The sequence below is a fragment of the Trachemys scripta genome, chromosome 1, assembly GCF_013100865.1.
Source record: "Trachemys scripta elegans isolate TJP31775 chromosome 1, CAS_Tse_1.0, whole genome shotgun sequence".
NCBI lineage: Eukaryota > Metazoa > Chordata > Testudines > Emydidae > Trachemys > Trachemys scripta.
This window is the reverse complement of record NC_048298.1, coordinates 321,858,246-321,877,901: the sequence shown is the minus strand read 5'-3', so window position 1 is coordinate 321,877,901 and position 19,656 is coordinate 321,858,246. Positions and strand designations below refer to the sequence as shown.

General features: G+C 45.9%; 1 long non-coding RNA gene across 1 annotated transcript; it reads left to right on the top strand.

The window, feature by feature from the left end:
- Positions 1–7,918: 7,918 nt before the first annotated feature.
- LOC117871859 lies at positions 7,919–16,568 on the top strand. The gene is made up of 3 exons (XR_004644346.1): positions 7,919–7,972; positions 15,231–15,528; positions 15,987–16,568. It is a non-coding gene; the product is annotated as an uncharacterized LOC117871859 (long non-coding RNA).
- The last annotated feature ends 3,088 nt before the right edge of the window (positions 16,569–19,656 follow it).

The following is a 19,656-nucleotide window of genomic DNA, read 5'->3' as shown; positions in this document are numbered from 1 at the left end:
TGTGTATGTAAAGTGACTTTATCCTTAAAAAAGATCATATATGTTGCATCTGCCATGAGCCCCCCGATTTCTCCCATGTCTCGTTGATGTGATCGCTACTAGGGATGACACTTTAATGGACAGGTGTAAGAAAGAACCGGTTGCTAAAGGTTCAAACGGTTTCCGAGTCAGGGCTGTTAAGACTAAGTTTAAATCCCAGGGTAGTGTGGGTGGTCTAACATCCCGATAGAGAGTTTGAATACCCCCATAAAATCGTTTGGTGATTGGGTGGGCAAAGATTGTAGTGTCATTGATCTTTTGGTGAAAGGCAGTGATAGTCACCAGGTGTACCTTCATTGAGCTAATGGAGAGGCCAGATTGTTTTAGTTCTAGGAGGTAGTCTAATATCAATGGGAGAGGTGCAGATGTTGCATTAGTTTGTCTGGTAGTGCACTATGCTGTAAATCTCTTCTTGGGTGCTGGGTGTGTGAAGAGAAATTTCGATCCTTTCGAGGGAACGTAATATTTTCCGTCCGCCCTTTTGCAAGTTGGTGGAATTGTGGCCGGAGTTTGCCACACTGTCTTGACAAAAAGAACAGGAGTACTTGTGGCACCTGAGAGACTAACAAGGTGCCACAAGTACTCCTGTTCTTTTTGCGGATACAGACTAACACGGCTGCTACTCTGAAAACTGTCTTGGCAGTTTCCATGATTGCCCCATTGACTGGCAATGCTATCTTGGAGGAGGAAGATGTCTGTAGGATATCAGTTAACTCATGTTGAGTTTCCGGCACTTCCTCCAGAGGAATCTTAAGCTCATTAGCCACTCTTTTGAACAAGTCTCAAAAGTGGGTAAAGTCATCTGCCGTGGTCAGTGGTGGAGGCATAATAGCCTTGTCCGGTGACGAGGAAGAATTATTGTTGGGTGGCAAGGTGTCGGGAGTGGTGTACTCTTCCTGCTCTGCCATGGATTCTTCCCGTGTGTCCACCGCTACAGTCTCCAAAGGTGGAGGCAGAGATCGGGTGTCTTCCCTACATGGGTTGGGGCGCCTATTATGGTGTCTTCTGTAAGACCCCCAGGGACTCCAATATGGCCAGTGACCAGGGAAGGGCGTGGGTGGTCCCATCCATGGGTGGCCATACCGAGGTGGCATGTCGTGAGTGTATGTGAACCATGATCATAATGGTCCAACAGCAATAGGTGTTCTGATCAGGGATGGTGAGGGGAGAATACCCCTTCAACTTCCTCATCTTCATCACTGGAGAATAGTGATGGTATGGGAGATAGCTGTTGATGTGGTACCGTTGGCCTCAATGAGACATCGGTGCCTAAGAGAGGGGACTCCAGAGTCGAGGAGACCAACAAATCCTTGTGCAGAAAATGGTGTGGTGCCGAAAGATTGCACCGGCAGCGCAGTATGCTGAGTTGGTGCCAATGTCGCTTGTGTCAGCACCGTGGTGCTAGAGGAATTGGTCTGCGGCTTTGAAATAGGAGCAATTTCTGGTGCCGTCTCCTTTGGAGGTACCAACGGAAGCTGGCAACTTAGAGCCATTAACCTCGGCATTGGAGCGGTGGGTGCCGGCACATTGCACCCCACAAAGGTCTGCTCAGCACATTGCCATTCCCCACCACTTCTTGCCACATATGTGGCAGAGTGAGATTGGGTAAATTGGTTCTGCAGAGGTTACATTCCCCCCACTGCTAGCCCTTATGTCTCCTTGCTCGCCTGCAGAGCTGTGCCTGTGGTGCTGTTATTTGGCCATAAGGAAAAAAAGTAAGAAGATTATTGAGAGGGGGGGAAATTTGCCTATGGTCTTATTGTGACAGAGTGCTAGGAGGCTACAGCTGACCCAGAACTCTGGCCACTAGGGTACTAGCAATTCTCCCCCCAGATTGTGTGTGTGATGATGTGCTCAATGGCTTAATGAGGTAGGAGGATGATGAGCTAATGAAAGCCATCAATCCATCAGCTGGGAACAGTTAAAGGATAGAAAGGAAGTGCAGGGGGGAAGCTGGCAGGGGCCAGGGGATACAGGTTCTCAGGATGGTGAGATCTCACTCTCCCTCCCCAGAGAATGGGCTAAGGGAGAAGTTTATTCCAATTTTATGTTGCTGCACAAGGCTGTACTGGTGAAGGGAACCCAATAAATAAAACTGGTGCTTGTAAACTTGGAATCATCTGGCCTGTTTGTGGTGGTCCAAAGGGTAAAGAAGGGAGCCTGTTACAGCCATGCCATGGGGGAATTCTCCCTGGAGGAAGAGGGTCCACATGTAGGCGTCATGACACAACCTAGAGTATTTCGCCCTGAGGTCCAGGAACTCCACGTGGGAATCGAATACTGCCATTGTATTCATGGCATGTGTTCTCTGCTTGTTGATGTAGGTGTGGGCATCTGGTGTGGGCTACTTGATGTTGACATATGTGCCATCTAGAGCTCATGGTCCATCATGTTTCTCCTCTGGGTGACTGGGTTAGTCAGGAACTGTATGCAGTCTGTGGAATGGTTAATGATGGCCCCCAGGAACTGGTTCAGAACTGGTTCAGTACCTTGAAGATGGTGGACTAGCTGATGCCAGTTGTCTGGGCAGTGAACCCTGGAAAGAGCTGAAGTCATAGAATCATAGAATCATAGAATATCAGAGTTGGAAGGGACCTCAAGAGGTCATCTAGTCCAACCCCCTGCTCAAAGCAGGACCAATTCCCAGCTAAATCATCCCAGCCAGGGCTTTGTCAAGCCGGGCCTTAAAAACCTCCAAGGAAGGAGACTCCACCACCTCCCTAGGTAACGCATTCCAGTGTTTCACCACCCTCCTAGTGAAATAGTTTTTCCTGATATCCAACCTGGACCTCCCCCACTGCAACTTGAGACCATTGCTCCTTGTTCTGTCATCTGCCACCACTGAGAACAGCCGAGCTCCATCCTCTTTGGAACCCCCCTTCAGGTAGTTGAAGGCTGCTATCAAATCCCCCCTCATTCTTCTCTTCTGGAGACTAAACAATCCCAGTTCTCTTAGCCTCTCCTCATAAGTCATGTGCTCCAGACCCCTAATCATTTTTGTTGCCCTCCGCTGGACTCTTTCCAATTTTTCCACATCCTTCTTGTAGTGTGGGGCCCAAAACTGGACACAGTATTCCAGATGAGGCCTCACCAATGTCGAATAAAGGGGAACGATCACGTTCCTCGATCTGCTGGCAATGCCCCTACTTATACAGCCCAAAATGCTGTTAGCCTTCTTGGCAACAAGAGCACACTGTTGACTCATATCCAGCTTCTCGTCCACTGTGACCCCTAGGTCCTTTTCAGCAGAACTGCTACCTAGCCATTCGGTCCCTAGTCTGTAGCAGTGCATGGGATTCTTCCGTCCTAAGTGCAGGACTCTGCACTTGTCCTTGTTGAACCTCATCAGGTTTTTTTCTGCCCAATCCTCTAATTTGTCTAGGTCCCTCTGTATCCGATCCCTACCCTCTAGTGTATCTACCACGCCTCCTAGTTTAGTGTCATCTGCAAACTTGCTGAGAGTGCAGTCCACACCATCCTCCAGATCATTAATAAAGATATTAAACAAAACCGGCCCCAGGACCGACCCTTGGGGCACTCCACTTGAAACCGGCTGCCAACTAGACATGGAGCCATTGATCACTACCCGTTGAGCCCGACGATCTAGCCAGCTTTCTATCCACCTTACAGTCCATTCATCCAGCCCATACTTCTTTAACTTGGTGGCAAGAATACTGTGGGAGACCGTATCAAAAGCTTTGCTAAAGTCAAGAAATAACACATCCACTGCTTTCCCCTCATCCACAGAGCCAGTTATCTCATCATAGAAGGCAATTAGGTTAGTCAGGCACGACTTCCCCTTCGTGAATCCATGCTGACTGTTCCTGATCACTTTCCTCTCCTCTAAATGTTTCATAATTGATTCCTTGAGGACCTGCTCCATAATTTTTCCAGGGACTGAGGTGAGGCTGACTGGCCTGTAGTTCCCTGGATCCTCCTTCTTCCCTTTTTTAAAGATGGGCACTACATTAGCCTTTTTCCAGTCATCTGGGACCTCCCCCGATCGCCATGAGTTTTCAAAAATAATGGCTAATGGCTCTGCAATCTCACCCGCCAACTCCTTTAGCACCCTCGGATGCAGCGCATCCGGCCCCATGGACTTGTGCACGTCCAGTTTTTCTAAATAGTCCCGAACCACTTCTTTCTCCACAGAGGGCTGGTCACCTTCTCCCCATGCTGTACTGCCCAGTGCAGCAATCTGGGAGCTGACCTTGTGCGTGAAGACAGAGGCAAAAAAATCATTGAGTACATTAGCTTTTTCCACATCCTCTGTCACTAGGTTGCCTCCCTCATTCAGTAAGGGGCCCACACTTTCCTTGATTTTCTTCTTGTTGCTAACATACCTGAAGAAACCTTTCTTGTTACTCTTAACATCTCTTGCTAACTGCAACTCCAAGTGTGATTTGGCCTTCCTGATTTCACTCCTGCACGCCTGAGCAATATTTTTATACTCCTCCCTGGTCATTTGTCCAATCTTCCACTTCTTATAAGCCTCTTTTTTGCATTTAAGATCAGCAAGGATTTCACTGTTTAGCCAAGCTGGTCGCCTGCCATATTTACTATTCTTTCTACACATCGGGATGGTTTGTTCCTGCAACCTCAATAAGGATTCTTTAAAATACAGCCAGCTCTCCTGGACCCCTTTGCCCTTCATGTTATTCTCCCAGGGGATCCTGCCCATCTGTTCCCTGAGGGAGTCAAAGTCTGCTTTTCTGAAGTCCAGGGTCCATATTCTGCTGCTCTCCTTTCTTCCTTGTGTCAGGATCCTGAACTCGACCATCTCATGGTCACTGCCTCCCAGGTTCCCATCCACTTTTGCTTCCCCTACTAGTTCTTCCCTGTTTGTGAGCAGCAGGTCAAGAAAAGCTTTGCCCCTAGTTGGTTCCTCCAGCACTTGCACCAGGAAATTGTCCCCTACGCTTTCCAAAAATTTCCTGGATTGCCTGTGCACCGCTGTATTGCTCTCCCAGCAGATATCAGGGTGATTAAAGTCTCCCATGAGAACCAGGGCCTGTGATCTAGCAACTTCTGCTAGTTGCCAGAAGAAAGCCTCGTCCACCTCATCCCCCTGGTCTGGTGGTCTATAGCAGACTCCAACCACGACATCACCCTTGTTGCTCACACTTCTCAACTTTATCCAGAGACTCTCAGGTTTTTCTGCAGTATCAAACCGGAGCTCTGAGCAGTCATACTCCTCTCTTACATACAACGCAACTCCCCCACCTTTTCTGCCCTGCCTGTCCTTCCTGAACAGTTTATATCCATCCATGACAGTACTCCAGTCATGTGAGTTATCCCACCAAGTTTCTGTTATTCCAATCACATCATAGTTCCCTGACTGTGCCAGGACTTCCAGTTCTCCCTGCTTGTTTCCCAGGCTTCTTGCATTTGTGTATAGGCACTTAAGATAACTCAATGATCGTCCCTCTTTCTCAGCGTGAGACAGGAGTCCTCTCCTGTTGCGCTCTCCTGCTTGTGCTTCCTCCCAGGATCCCATTTCCCCACTTACCTCAGGGCTTTGGTCTCCTTCCCCCGGTGAACCTAGTTTAAAGCCCTCCTCACTAGGTTAGCCAGCCTGCTGGCGAAGATGCTCTTCCCTCTCTTCGTTAGGTGGAGCCCGTCTCTGCCTAGCACTCCTTCTTCTTGGAACACCATCCCATGGTCGAAGAATCCAAAGCCTTCTCTCCGACACCACCTGCGTAGCCATTCGTTGACTTCCACGATTCGACGGTCTCTACCCCGGCCTTTTCCTTGCACAGGGAGGATGGACGAGAACACCACTTGCGCCTCAAACTCCTTTATCCTTCTTCCCAGAGCCACGTAGTCTGCAGTGATCCGCTCAAGGTCATTCTTGGCAGTATCATTGGTGCCCACGTGGAGAAGCAGGAAGGGGTAGCGATCCGAGGGCTTGATGAGTCTCGGCAGTCTCTCCGTCACATCGTGTATCCTAGCTCCTGGCAAGCAGCAGACCTCTCGGTTTTCCCGGTCAGGGCGGCAGATAGATGACTCAGTCCCCCTGAGGAGGGAGTCCCCGACCACCACCACCCTCCTCCTCCTCTTGGGAGTGGTGGTCGTGGAACCCCCATCCCTAGGACAGTGCATCTTTTGCCTTCCAATCGGTGGAGTCTCCTTCTGCTCCCTTCCCTCAGATGGGCCATCTAGTCCACTCTCCGCATTAGCACCTGTAGAGAGAACATGGAAACGATTGCTCACCTGTATCTCCATTGCTGGTGCATGGACGCTCCTCTTTCTCCTTCTGGAGGTCACATGCTGTCCTTTGGTCACATTATGGCCTGGATGGTACTGACCCATGTGGGCACGGATAGTGTGCGGCTCCTGAGGGTTGTGTCAGTGACGTCCTCCTGGAGGTTCAGCAGAGCAGCCGGGGTGAGCCTGTAGCACTGTATGCAGGTGTGCTCTGATAGCCCCGTGAAACTGGGCTGAGGGAGTAGGTCTGAGGGTTTGCACGTGGAAGGTGAGGCATCCCTCAGGGCTCCTCCGGGGCAGGTTGCTTCTGCCCTCTGCCTGTGGTCCTCCTCCTGCTGTCATAGGCGGTGCTGGAGCATGAAGATTCTGTTTTCGATCATGGTTAGTGTTTCCTGCTGCTCTCAAGTTTTCCCCTTCCCTCCCCCCCCCAAGTGTCTATCTTTGCTCCTCAGACCTGTCCAGACCCTCCTGTGGTTCCCCTTCCCCACCCTATCTGGCTACCCCAGCTGTCCCTGACCTCCACTCTGTGTCCCTCTAAGTACCACACTAACTAACCCCCCTGCTCCTCTAATCGGTTCTCCATTCCTGACCTATGTCTAGCTCTACGTGCTCTCTCTGTCTCTTGTTCGCACTCAATACTTCTCTCATGCTTGTACTATGCCTGTGGCCCCTATATGTCTGTTATGCATGGGTTGTGCAGCACCTGCACCCATTTGTGTCCAGCATCTGGCCCCGCTGCTGTGGGGGTTGGCAGGTAGCAGGTGTTAGGTGTGGCCTGAGAATATCTACTGTATCAAGCCCCACGTGAGAGATAGACTGGGGAATGTCTAGTTTGAGGGTCACGCCAAGGCCAGAGATCTCAACTTGGCAAAGCTGTAATGTGTGAGTTCTTTTGAATACTAATACGATGTCACCGAAATGCGGGTAACCAAGCTGGGTCACTGAGGGGCAGTGTTTTAGTAAAGCTGCTACTGTCTCATACCACTCCGCCTGGCTCCACCGCCCCTGCAGTGCAGGCTCCGACTCTGCCCCAGGCCACCCAGCTCCAGTTACTGCCTCCCTACTGATGGTTTGGGAGCTGAGGTTCTGTCAGGCTCTGGCCAGGTCCCCCACCCAGTACTGGGCAAGGGCAGGGCACACCTACACCAGTGGAGAGGAAGTCACTAGAACTGGATGGTGTAAAGGCAGAGCCCCTCCCTGCTGGCATGACGAAGGGATGGCCAGAGCAAATCTGAATGCATTGCAGCCTGGCGCATGGGCTTCTGCTCCCAGTCCCAGGCTTTGTGGTTTCTGCCTTGCATGTGAGATAGTGCAGAACTGCTAAGCAAGCTCACACTTTGACTGGCTGTGCACGTGTCACAGACAGAAAACGTAGGTGCCCAGGGGACTTTAACGGTGTAAACTTAGACACCTAGGAATTGGCAGCACTGACAACTGAGCAGGGGTTTTGAGGATCTCAGTGGCACCTAATTGGTTAACTTGGGTGCTTAAGTCCTTTTGTGGATCTGGGCCATTGTCTCTCTGTGCTTCTGTCATAAACAAATAGTTAAGGTTTCTTTTACCTGTAAAGGGTTAAGAAGTTCACCTAGCCTAGCTGACACCTGACCAGAGGAACCAATGGGAGGACAAGATGGCTCAAAGGGAAGGAGGGAAGCTCCCTTTGTCTGGGTCAGTTTCACTTTTGACCCCAGTGGGAAAGCTCCAGATATCAGCTCCTTATCAAGTAGTGAGTATTAGTGAAGGGAATAAATAGATTTATGTTTATTTCTTTGTAACTTGTCTTGTGCAATTAGAGGAATAATCAAATTGGGTATTTGGGTATTTTTTGTGTAAGTTTTTGCCCAGGGGCACATCCTCTGTGTTTGGAATCTGTTGTCTGTGAGAGCAGCTAGTATGCTAATCTCTCCCAGAGGGTTTTCTTTTACCTTTCTTTTCTTTAATTAAAAACCTTTTTTAATAACCTGATTGATTTTTCCTTGTTTTTAGATCCAAGGGGTTTGGATCTGGATCCACCAGGAGTTGGTGGGAGAAAGGAGGGGGGATGGTTAATTTCTCCTTGTTTTAAGATCCAAGATTTGGATCTGTGTTCACCAGGAAATTGGTGAAGAGTCTCTCAAGGCTACCCAGGGAAGTGCTTGGGAGTGGTGGCAGCCAGACCAGATCTAAGCTGTTAATTGAGCTTAGAGCTTCTCATGCAGGTCCCCCACATCTGTACCCTAAAGTTCAGAGTGGGGAAGGAACCTTGACAGCTTCAGTTCCTGATCTGGGGTTACGAGTGTTTTCTTCATCACTGGCATGTTGTGAGGATAAACACACTAAAGATTATGAGGAGCTGCTCAGACAGTATGGTAATTGGGGGCCCTATAAGTACCTAAGCTCGATAAATTTTATTTAGCATTTTTCTACAGTGTTAAGAAAACAATCTCTCCTTCTGCATCTGTGTCAGCTTATATTTACCAGAGGTTTTAACTGTAAATACAAATTCTTGAAAAGGTAAGAGAGTCTAAAGCCGGTAGAGCTTGTGAGAAACTGTCCAGCTCAACTGATGTGCTCAGACTTGACAGGCAGAACGTTTGAAGCTGTCACAGCTCAGGGAGAAGCAGATCTTTGCAGAACAGCTGGCATTTCAAGAGAGCGTGGGTTTTTTCTTATTGATTGTTGCCATTTTCTAAAGTGCCAGCTTTTCTGAGGAGGAAAGTAAAGAGCCCTTGCTTCAAATGACCCATCTGAATACCTGATGCTAAAACACAGGTTGGCTTTGAGCAGGAAGGTTGGGGTTGGGGTTAAGGAACTGCTCTGTGACTCAGGAAAAGCAGTGGTTCAGTTCTTGGTGTTGCTCCACGTGTCTTGTGTGATCTTCGGAAAGTCACTTAGGGCTTATCTACACTAGCAATGTGGCTTGTGTAGTCGTGGCACAGCTCTCTCTCCCAGCGCTCTAAAAACCCACCTCCACGAGGGGCAGCTCCCAGCGCTGGTGTACTATCTATACTGGCATGTTCCAGCGCTGAAACTTGCTGTGCTCAGGGTGTGTGTGTGTGTGTGTGTGTGTGTGTGTGTGTTTTCACACCCCTGAGTGAGAAAGTTGCAGTGCTGTAAAGTGCCAGTGTAGACAAGTCCTTAGGGTAAAACTTTCAAAACAGGCTAGGAGCTTAGGTCCCATTTTCAAAAGTGGCTTAGTCATGTCAGTGAGAGTTAGTCACCTCAATACCTTTAAAAATCAAGACCTGTGTCCCTAAATCACTTTTGAAAATGGGATTTAACCTCCTAGGTCACTTGGGTACTTTTGAAAATGTCACCCCAATCCCTTTGTGCATCTGTGCAGAGGCAGATTAGGGGTTTGTGGAGCCCTGGGCCAGAGCAAATGGGGGCCCCTCCCCACCCCTTCCGCCTGTAGTCCCTCTCACCCTCCCGCGCTCCTGCTGTAGAGCAGGGTCGGGGCATGGGGGCTTGCCGCACTCCGACTACCCGGCGCTGCTGCTGTGGAGGGGAGCAAGCCACTGTGCCCCCGACCCCACTCCCTGGCAGGAGCACCAGGCAGGTGGAGCAGGTCGGGGCACATGGGTGCCCATTTTTCTGGGGGGCCCCCATTTGGCTGGGGCCCCTGGGCACGGGCCTCATTGGCCCAGTGACTAATCTGCCACTGCCTCTGAGCACCACCGTGAACTGTAATAATACTTCCTTACTTCATAGGGGTATTTTGAGGATAAAACCTTTAGTGTGGTTATATCTACACTGCAGTCATGGGCTGTGACTGCAGCTTCTGTAGACATACCCAAACTATCTTTAACCTAGCTAGTCTGGGTCCCAGAACAGTGAAACTATGGCAGCACATGCTTCACTGTCAGCTAGTCACGCAAATATTATCCAGAATTCCAGGCAGGCTTGTAAAACCTGTGCTGAAGCGCAGGCTGCTACAGCTTCACTGCTACCAGTACCTGTTTGCACTAGATCAGGGGTCGGCAACCTTTCAGAAGTGGGGTGCCGAGTGTTCATTTATTCACTTTAAGTTAAGGTTTTGCGTGCCAGTAATACATTTTAACGTTTTTAGGTCTCTTTCTATAAGTCTATAATATAGAACTAAACTATTGTTGTATGTAAAGTAAATAAGGTTTTTAAAATGTTTAAGAAGCTTCATTTAAAATTAAATTAAAAGGCAGAGCCCCCTGGACCGGTGGCCAGGACCCAGGCAGTGTGAGTGCCACTGAAAATCAGCTCGCGTACCGCCTTCGGCACACGTGCCATAGGTTGCCTACTACTCTACACTAGATTATAGCTAACATGAGCTGAACTCTCATCCCATGATTACAGTATAGACATACTCTGTGATAGGCACAGAAAATACTACAAGGATCGGCAGGGCTAGATGTCCAGATTAGTTGCCTATGGGCAGATCCCCATTTGATGTAAATCATCATATCTCCATTGACACTTTACACTGGCTGGGGATCTGCCCCCTAAGGTCAAATGACTATAGTTTTTGACCATAGGATCTGACACTTTTCATTAAGAAGTACAAATAGTTGAACTTAGGCCTAGTCTTCACTTACCGGCTGGTCCGGCGGCACGCCATCGATGTTCTGGGATCGATTTATCGTGTCTGGTTAAGACGCGATAAATCGATCCCGGATCGATCCCGGAAGTGCTCACAGTCGGCGCCGGTACTCCAGCTCACCGAGAGGAGTACACGGCATCGACGGGGGGAGACTTCCGGCCGCGTCTGGACCGCGGTAAGTTCGGACTAAGGTACTTTGAATTCAGCTACGTTATTAACGTAGCTGAATTTGTGTACCATAGTCCGAAGTCCGGACTAAGTGGGGACCAGCCCTTACTCCTTGTTTAGTAAGGGGGAAGCTCAGAAGGTGGTGCCCTGCAAACCTTTATAAGTCTCTCTCTTGCTTTCACAGAACTGGACAGAAACAGAACAAGAAAGACTGGAAACCTTTAGCTGCAAAGCTGTAATTGTAATTTAAAAAATTATGCAAATGAATACCTTGTAATATGCTTGCAGACACGCATAAGCTATAACAGTCTCTTCTTTCTGTTCCCCAGCCAAAACAGTGATGAAGTGTAATGGTATCTGGGAATAAATACAGTCATGTACGCCAGGAGAGAATTTAAAGAAGTATAACTCCCCCTACACAAGAGAAAATAACACATGACTAAAAAATATTTAAACAGACACAAAATATCCACATTGTGACCCAAAGCCATTTTCAAATGAAGCCACTGAGTGGTATGAATCCATGTGGTAATAGGAATCAGGATCAGATCATAGACATTAGAAATGGAAAATACCTCTCTGGGGCCTGATCCTGCAACCCTTCACTCACGTGAATATTCCTCAACACCGAGTATTAAAAAATCATGGGTCGGGCCCCCCAAAATCATAAGATTGACTTACAAATCATATGTTTAAAAATAATAAATATGGGGTTACTTCTGTTTTACTTTCTGATTTCTGAGCCTTTTAGGAACACTCAGATCTTCAGGCTTTTCTCCTCAACCCTTAAGGCTAGAAATTTATTTAAAAAAATCTGAGACTTTTATGTAATCACATGACTCCAGGAACTGGGGCTTTAAGAACCCCCCCAAATATTCCATATATAAAAAAAGAGTGGGCAACACTTTTTAGTCCATGAGCCAGCAGTGGACTTGTTTAACTTTATGCACTGTGAGCAGTCCCATTGAATTACACCCCCTCACAAAAACCCCCCAACAACTGTGGTGTTTGTTCTTGCTACCATGAAGTCAGTGAGAATAATCCACACAGTGCAAATTTAAACATGTACAGTCCTTGTAGAATTGGAGCTTAAGTGGATGATTACCTTCAGTGGGACTATTCTCATGACTAATGATAGGAAGATCTAGAACTCCTGTGTGCAAAGCAGGAAAAAATTACATATACACCCAGGAAAGTGAGTATTGCATAATTTATTGAAAAATGAACTGTATAGATAGCGCACATTTTTTAAAAATAGAAGCAAATAAACTTTAAAGCATAGGATACAAGATTAGTGAGGACAATGGGTAAAATAAATCAGTGGTTCTCAACCAGAGGTACACATACTCCTGGGGGTACACAGATGTCTTCCAGGGGGTACATCAATTCATCTTGATATTTGCCTAGTTTTACAACAGATAACAGAAAAAGCATTAGCAAAGTCAATACAAACTAAAATGTCATATAGACAAAATGAGAAAGTAAGCAATTTTCCAGTAACAGTGTGCTGTGACAATTTTGTATTTTTATGTCTGATTTTGTAAGCAAGTAGTTTTTAAGTAAGGTGAAACTTGGGGTACACAAGACAAATCAGACTCCTGAAAGCCATACAGTAGTCTGGAAAGGTTGAGAACCACTGAAATAAATTATAAATGCCTCTGTCAACCAGAAGGTGGCAGCAGAGTTCTCGTTAAACATCAGTTGTAGCAGACATATTCAGATGGAATTACTTCTTAAGAGAACAGTGCTTCATAGTAGCCCGGACAAAGACCATTGATTTTTTTCTCCCCTCTTTGGCAGCCTCATTTAATAGCAAAGTGCCTGCAATTGCCCCTGAGATGTGTACTGGGGATGTGTGTGGGTTCTGTTATTTGCTTGTGTTTGTGATTATTTTTTTCACAGATTTTTTTTTTTATGCTGAAGGGGAGTCGTTGATGGGACTGAAGTAATGAAAGATTTGTTTTGCTCATGGCATATCAGGCTTCGGAGACTGGAGATGCCACGAGATCAGATATTGCATTATTTCATCTTCTGGGGCTCTCTTACACATGCATCCGTATGTGTGCACACAGTAAACACAGATAGCCAGAAACACGCGTGGATTTGGGCTGTTGCAGGGCCCAACTGCACAAGCCTATCATGATTAACAAATGTTTGTACAATATTCTGAAGATGTCAAGGGCTAAGTATTAATTATTCTAATTTATCGCACCTCCTGATAATGGTGAGAGACACAATAAGTCCCTGCAAAGATCTGTTCTTCTGTCAGCAGTAAAATTCCATAGTGCAGAGTGAAAATTGTGGGAGATTCAGACTCTTGAGCACAGCTGGCCCTCATTTCCTCCTGAAAGCATTGCATCAAACTTCTGATGGTGCACTGTCCTACTGTGTCTTCTTTAAGAAATTGTTCTGTATCTCAGTGATTGTAGTTTCTATGGTAACTATGCAAGGTTTCTTTACTTAGTGGACAGTTTGGGGATGGGGGAAGAGTTTTAATGTGTCATGAGGAAGGAGCAAAATGATAAAATGAGCAGAGAAAGGAAAAAATACTGTTCCATGTTGTCTATTTCTCCCTAAATTGAAATGGCAGTACAAGGGGGTCAGTCTCTCTACCAACTCATAAGGCAAGCAAACCAAGGCTGCCAAGCTACAGAGGGAGGCAAAACAGAAAGGAACAGCCTGAAAGAAAGGCCTGCCAGTGTTATAATTTTGAAATTGACAGCTTCTTACAGCTCAGTGTCTGCTGCTTTCATATTTTCCTCCTGCTGATGTTCTGACATTCACCCAAGATTACAGCAACAGAGTATTATTTTGTTGTGGGTTTTTCTCCCCCCTTCTCCACAGAGCAAGTATAACATGATTTGTGGCAGTATGGAGAGAAGAGGGAAAAAATAATGAAGGAATTGGAGCGGTTGATTTAAAGCCCAATAAGTGATTCAGTTTAAGTAAAGAATTAAATACCTATAGGTTGGTTAAAAGACAACAAAAGGTAGAATCTATCTATCTATATCTGTCTGGACTGTCTCATTCTGTGTTTGTAGAGCACCCCGCACACTGAGATCCCAAACTCAATCAGAGGCTAATGAAACAAATTGTATACAGTAAAATAATAATAAATTTCTATCTTAGGTTATATTTTTGTAATTACGGTATTTCTATAGTATTTATGTGCTGGCTAGCAATATTTGAAAGGTGTACACTCCAAAAAGGGAGAGGGATTGCTTTATCTGGTAAAACAAAATAATGAGATGTACAGACTTAATCAAGGTTGACTATCAGGGGGAAATGGCTAACAGTGAAAACTATTAGATTGAATTGTTATTACTTATAACAAATCCAGAACCATGTTTATGATTCTTTACAGCACAGACAGAGGCCAAGTTTTCCAAAAAATGCCTTGTGATTTTGGGTCTTGATTCAGCAAAACTCTTAAGCACATGCTTAATTTTAAGCACATGAATAGTTCCATTGACCTAAGTGGAACTATTCAGATGCTTAAAGTTGAGCTCATGCTTAAGTGCTTTGTTGAATCAGCTCCATGGTCCCCACCTTGAAATGCCTTAAAAGGGGTCTGGTTTTCAGGAAGTGCTGACTGCCCATTCTCTTAAAAATATAAGTCAGGCCCCTTTAAGATGTCTCAAATTGGGCACCCAAAAAATTGGGATATCTGAAATGAGCCTAGTAACTTTTGAAAATCTTGGCCTAAATCTCATGCTGCAAGCAGCTTATAACCTTGGTTAAGGCAAGACCAACATAAGAGTAAGAATAAGGCAGAAGAGTAGATGATAACAGTCACTTCAGAGGCTAATGCTTCTGTTGTAAGAGTACGGATGAGTATATTATTGTCAAAGGTACAAGAAGCTATATTTTATAATCTTCCTATAACATAGTTTTTCTAGGAATGTAAGGGAAGCCCTATCACGGTCAAAGCTGGAAGAGATACAGCACTAGCAAATATGCCATAGGGCACAATCATACAATGCCCAAGGGATGAACTAGATGACCCAACAGCTATTTTTTAATCTATATTTTACATAGGCTACATGATCCCCTTCAATGCATGACACAGAGGGGAAGGTGGATGGAGGAGAAGGCAGAGGGGAAAAGAAGTTACGCAGTAGTATCCCTCAGCTTTTCCATGGCCAAATATGCAAAATGTACTTGTGATCAGCTAAGGAGGAGAATAGGGGATGGGCAATAGCTCTATTGTGGGGCATCTTCCACTGTAAATTATTATTTAAATGGCAGTTTTCCATCTCCACAGCTTTCACATGCCACAGAGGAGTACACCCGTGGTGAGTGGGGAACCCATCAATGGCTGCCATGGAAGCAAGTAAAATTTTCAGTCTGATGGTGAAAAAAAGCATGGATCAGTGTGGCTGGGTCCTCATATAAGAGAAAAGGGTATTGTCTGTAGGGCACCTGGAAAAAAACCCAAACAACCCCGTTTTGACACCACTGCTATCTGGGAATCAAGGAACAGAGAGCAATGCTGTGCAACTTCTTCAGAAGTGGAAGAGAGAGGACTTTAGTTGAGGATAAACCTGCACTATCCATGATAGGTGAGGATATCTGTTGCATATTGTAACCCATAGCATCCTATCTACCGTAGAAACCTCATATAGTTCTTGACCAAGAGGAGTGACAGGATTTAGCCCTGTAGGATTTCACAGGTGAAGATACTCAGGTAAGAAGAATAGCTGCTCATCATCATTCTCTAGGGTCTCCTTCAAAGGAAAGCTCACAAACATCTCAAGGAGACTCCATTTACTTCTGCCAGGTCCTGCAGGTGAAACAGCAAAACTTCACGATTCATGCTGTGAAAAAGCCAGATAGCTAGCAATAATTAGCATTGAGGTTTGATCTTCATCCACAACAAGGAGGCGACAGTCTGTTGGTTTAACCAGCAGTTTTGGGGAAACTGGGTGTACTGAAAACGTTAAGATTTGTAGTTGCTTGAACTGGAATATTGCCTTAATGTTTTGCACTATTCGCCTTTGTCTTGTTTATTGATCTGCAGAAAAGCACTGAGAGCAGCCTTCAAGATGGCCAACTCTACCAGTCTACTAGCTGCAGGAAAGGTGATTTGATGGCCCCTGGCAACTCCAAGTTAAATTTGAAATGCGACACTATAACTTACCCTAATTCTATATGTGCTCAGTAAAAGTCTAGTCCTCCATAATGATCTTCCATCACTGCAGTCAGGGTGCCCAGTACCCTTCAGGAGTAGCTCAGCACCTCATAGGATAAGGCGCTAATTCAGAACAGTGGCTGATAGACTGTTCAGTGAGGTCCCGTTGCTTTGGAGATCTCTAAAGGAACATGCACATAACAGCAGCGGCCCTGGAACTGATCCTTTATCTAGGAAAGCTGATACATTAGATTAAAAGATGAGATTAGCACATCGGATTGGGAGGAAGGTAGTTTAATTTTGATTTTTTCTAATTTTTCTGTGTGGGACAGTGCCCCAGTGCTAGTCTCCACACACGATGACAGATTTCTTCTGTTGTCTTGTCTGGGAGCTGCTGTTTAATACTGTATGTTGCTGTCAGTTCTGTAGCATTCAAATGTACAACTATAGCAGTGATTAAAATGCTTATCTAGCCACTTCAGCCTATTTTCTGGCTTCTGATGATGAGGTGGGTAGCTTCCTTACAACTGTCTCATAATTTGAGTTTATTATTCTGCATTTGAAAAACATTCTGATCAGTAAGAGCAGCGAGGCTTTTCTGTGCTCGTTAACCTCACTTTTACTGCTCTTTCAGACTCCACAGCCAACACTGATGCCTGGTCTACACTACAGACTTATATCGGTATAACTGTGTCTCTCAGGGGTGTGAAAAATCCACACCCCTGAGTGATGCAGTTGTACCAACCTAACCCCTGGTGTAGACAGCGCTATGTCGGCAGGAAAGCTTCTCCCGTCGACAGAGCTACCACCTCTCGTGGAGGTGGATTAACTACAGCAACAGGAGAAGCAATCCCGTCAGGGTAGGAGTGTCTTCACTTAAGCTCCACAGCAGTGCAGCTGCACCGTTGCAGCTGCGCGGATGCAGCATTTTAAGTGTAGACCTCCCCTGACACTAGGTAAAGATATTACCTCACCCGCCTGGACTATTGGAGAGACAAGGTGGGTGAGGTAATATCTTTTATTGGACCAACTTCTGTTGGTGAAAGAGACAAGACACACAGAGGGCTTGTCTATACTTAAAGCACTGCAGAGACTGTGCCACTGCAGCACTTAGTGAAGCCGCTATGTACGCTGAAGGGAGAGCTTCTCTGGTTGGCATAGGTACTCTACCTCCTTGAGAGACAGTAGCTGTGTTGAAGGGAGAAGTCCTCCCATCAACATAGCACTTTCTACGCTGGGGGTTAGATTAGTATAATTATGTCACTCAGGGGGTTGGATTTCCACACCCCTGAGCAACATAGTTATACAGATTGCTTAGCATAAGTAGTTATTCAAGGGACCATTCAAGGTGACGAGGCCAGTTAACACCCTCCAACTATAGGGCTTGTCTACACTAAATCTGTAAGTTGGCCTACGTTATGTTAGTTCAGTTACATAACTGAAGTCGACATCACTTAGGTTGACTAACAGCAGTGTCTACACCACGCTGTGTCGACTGGAGATGCTCTCCTGCTGACTTACCTTCCACCTCTCAGGGACATGGAGTACAGACATAGACAGGAGAGGGCTCTGCTATTGACTTAGCTTGTCTTCAGCAGACCTGCTAAATCAACACCACTGCATGAATCACAGCAATGCCGATTTAGTCAGAAGTGTAGACAAGCCCTAAGAGAGGAAAGGAAGGGGGTGGGGGAAGCACCTGCGGGGGGGGGGGGGAGAGGTGGAGGTAGCTTGTTGGTAGTTTATTAATTGTTGTAACAAGTCATAAAACCAGTCTCTCTCTTCAGTCCATGATTTTTAGTGTCTAGAGAAGTTATGAATTTAAGCTCCCAAGCTCATCTTTTGAAAGCATTGTGCGGGTTTCCTGTGAGGATGAGGACTGATAGGTCAGATAAAGAGTAATCACATTACTGAAGCTGATCATGGTGCCCAGGAAGTTGATGCTGGTGTTGGAGTGTTCCAGAGAGCGTGTAATGGACAGGTGGTGGTTGTTGAAGTTGTGGTGGAAATCTATGAGGGAGTTTAAGTCATCTGTCCAGAGGATGAAAATATTATTGGTATATCATTGGTTTCATAGTGCATTGTCCAGAAATTCTTCTTCAGGGTGGCCCATGAAGGGGTTAGCATATTGAGGGTATAATGGAACCCTACAGACAAGTATATGCAAGAACTTGCAGATGGATCACCGCATCTCCCTTCATTGATCCAGTAGCCACCCCAAACACACCAAGAAATCTGTTATCAACAGCCAGGCACTCAAATACCCTGAGAGTTTTGTGCTCCGAGGAGAAAGTCTGGGATATATATATGTTAACGCACTCAAAATCACCTTCACAAACAAGGACATTCCAGTATAGAAGTAGATCATATAACGGATTGGGCCACCCAAATACCCCGAGAGAACCTGTTTCACCCCCGGTTAACACCTACCACCCTACACTGGAAGTATTATCAAACAACTACAACCCATACTCAATGGGGACCCTATCCTGAAATAAATCTTTCCTAAACCCCTATTTCTGGCCTTCAAACAACCCCCCAACCTCTCCAAGCTCATCATCAGAAGCAAGCTTCCCACAGACCAGGACCCACCAACTCAACGTGGCATCAGACAACTGCGAGAAACAACATGTGCTAAACCTGCAGACATACCTCCACTGCTACAATGATCAACAGCCCCCACAACACACCATTCAGTATCCATGCCAATCACAGCATGTGGTGTATCTCATCCAGTGCACTAAATGCCCCAGTAGCAACTATTGTACGTGAAACTAGAAAATCACGGTGCTCTCGAATGAACTCACACAGGAAAATGATAAAAGACAGAAACACCATATGACTCCTGGGTGAACACTTTTCACAAAGTGATAACTTTATATCTGAACTATCGGTCCTCATCCTTAAAGAAAACTTGCACAACACTTTCAAAGGATGAGCCTGGAATTTAAATTCATAACTTTGCTAGACACTAAAAATCATAGACTGAATAGACACATTGAATTTATGGCTTATTACAACAGTCTATAAACCCACTAACAACCCACCACTCCTCAGCTGCCTTCCTCCTTCCTTTCCTCCCTTTGCCTGGAGGGGTGTTAACTGGCTATTTAACTCATATTTCAAGGGATGATTCAAAGTTAACTGCTTATGCTAAACAATCTGTTTTACCTTATATTTATTTGTGACACTCTGTGTACATTTGCCAGAACTCTGAAGAAGAGTTCTGTGAAAGCTCAAAAGCTTGTCTCTTTCACCAACAAGTTACTTAAACTATTTTATCATCTTGCCTCAAGCTCATTTTTTCTGACTGTATACATTAAGCTCCTAGCTTCTCTATTCATAGTCATCCTTTCATTTTAGTTGCCTATATCTTTCTTTGATTGTGGGGACCAAAGCTGCATACCAATTCCAACTATATTTGTAGTAGGGCAATATAAAGTCACCTGTGACGCTCAAGAGACCATCAGAATGCCACTGTACTTAGCCCTGCTACCTGCTAGGGTCATATTGGGCTATTTGACTACATTAGAAGAAAGGTGTTGTTGTAGATGTCTCC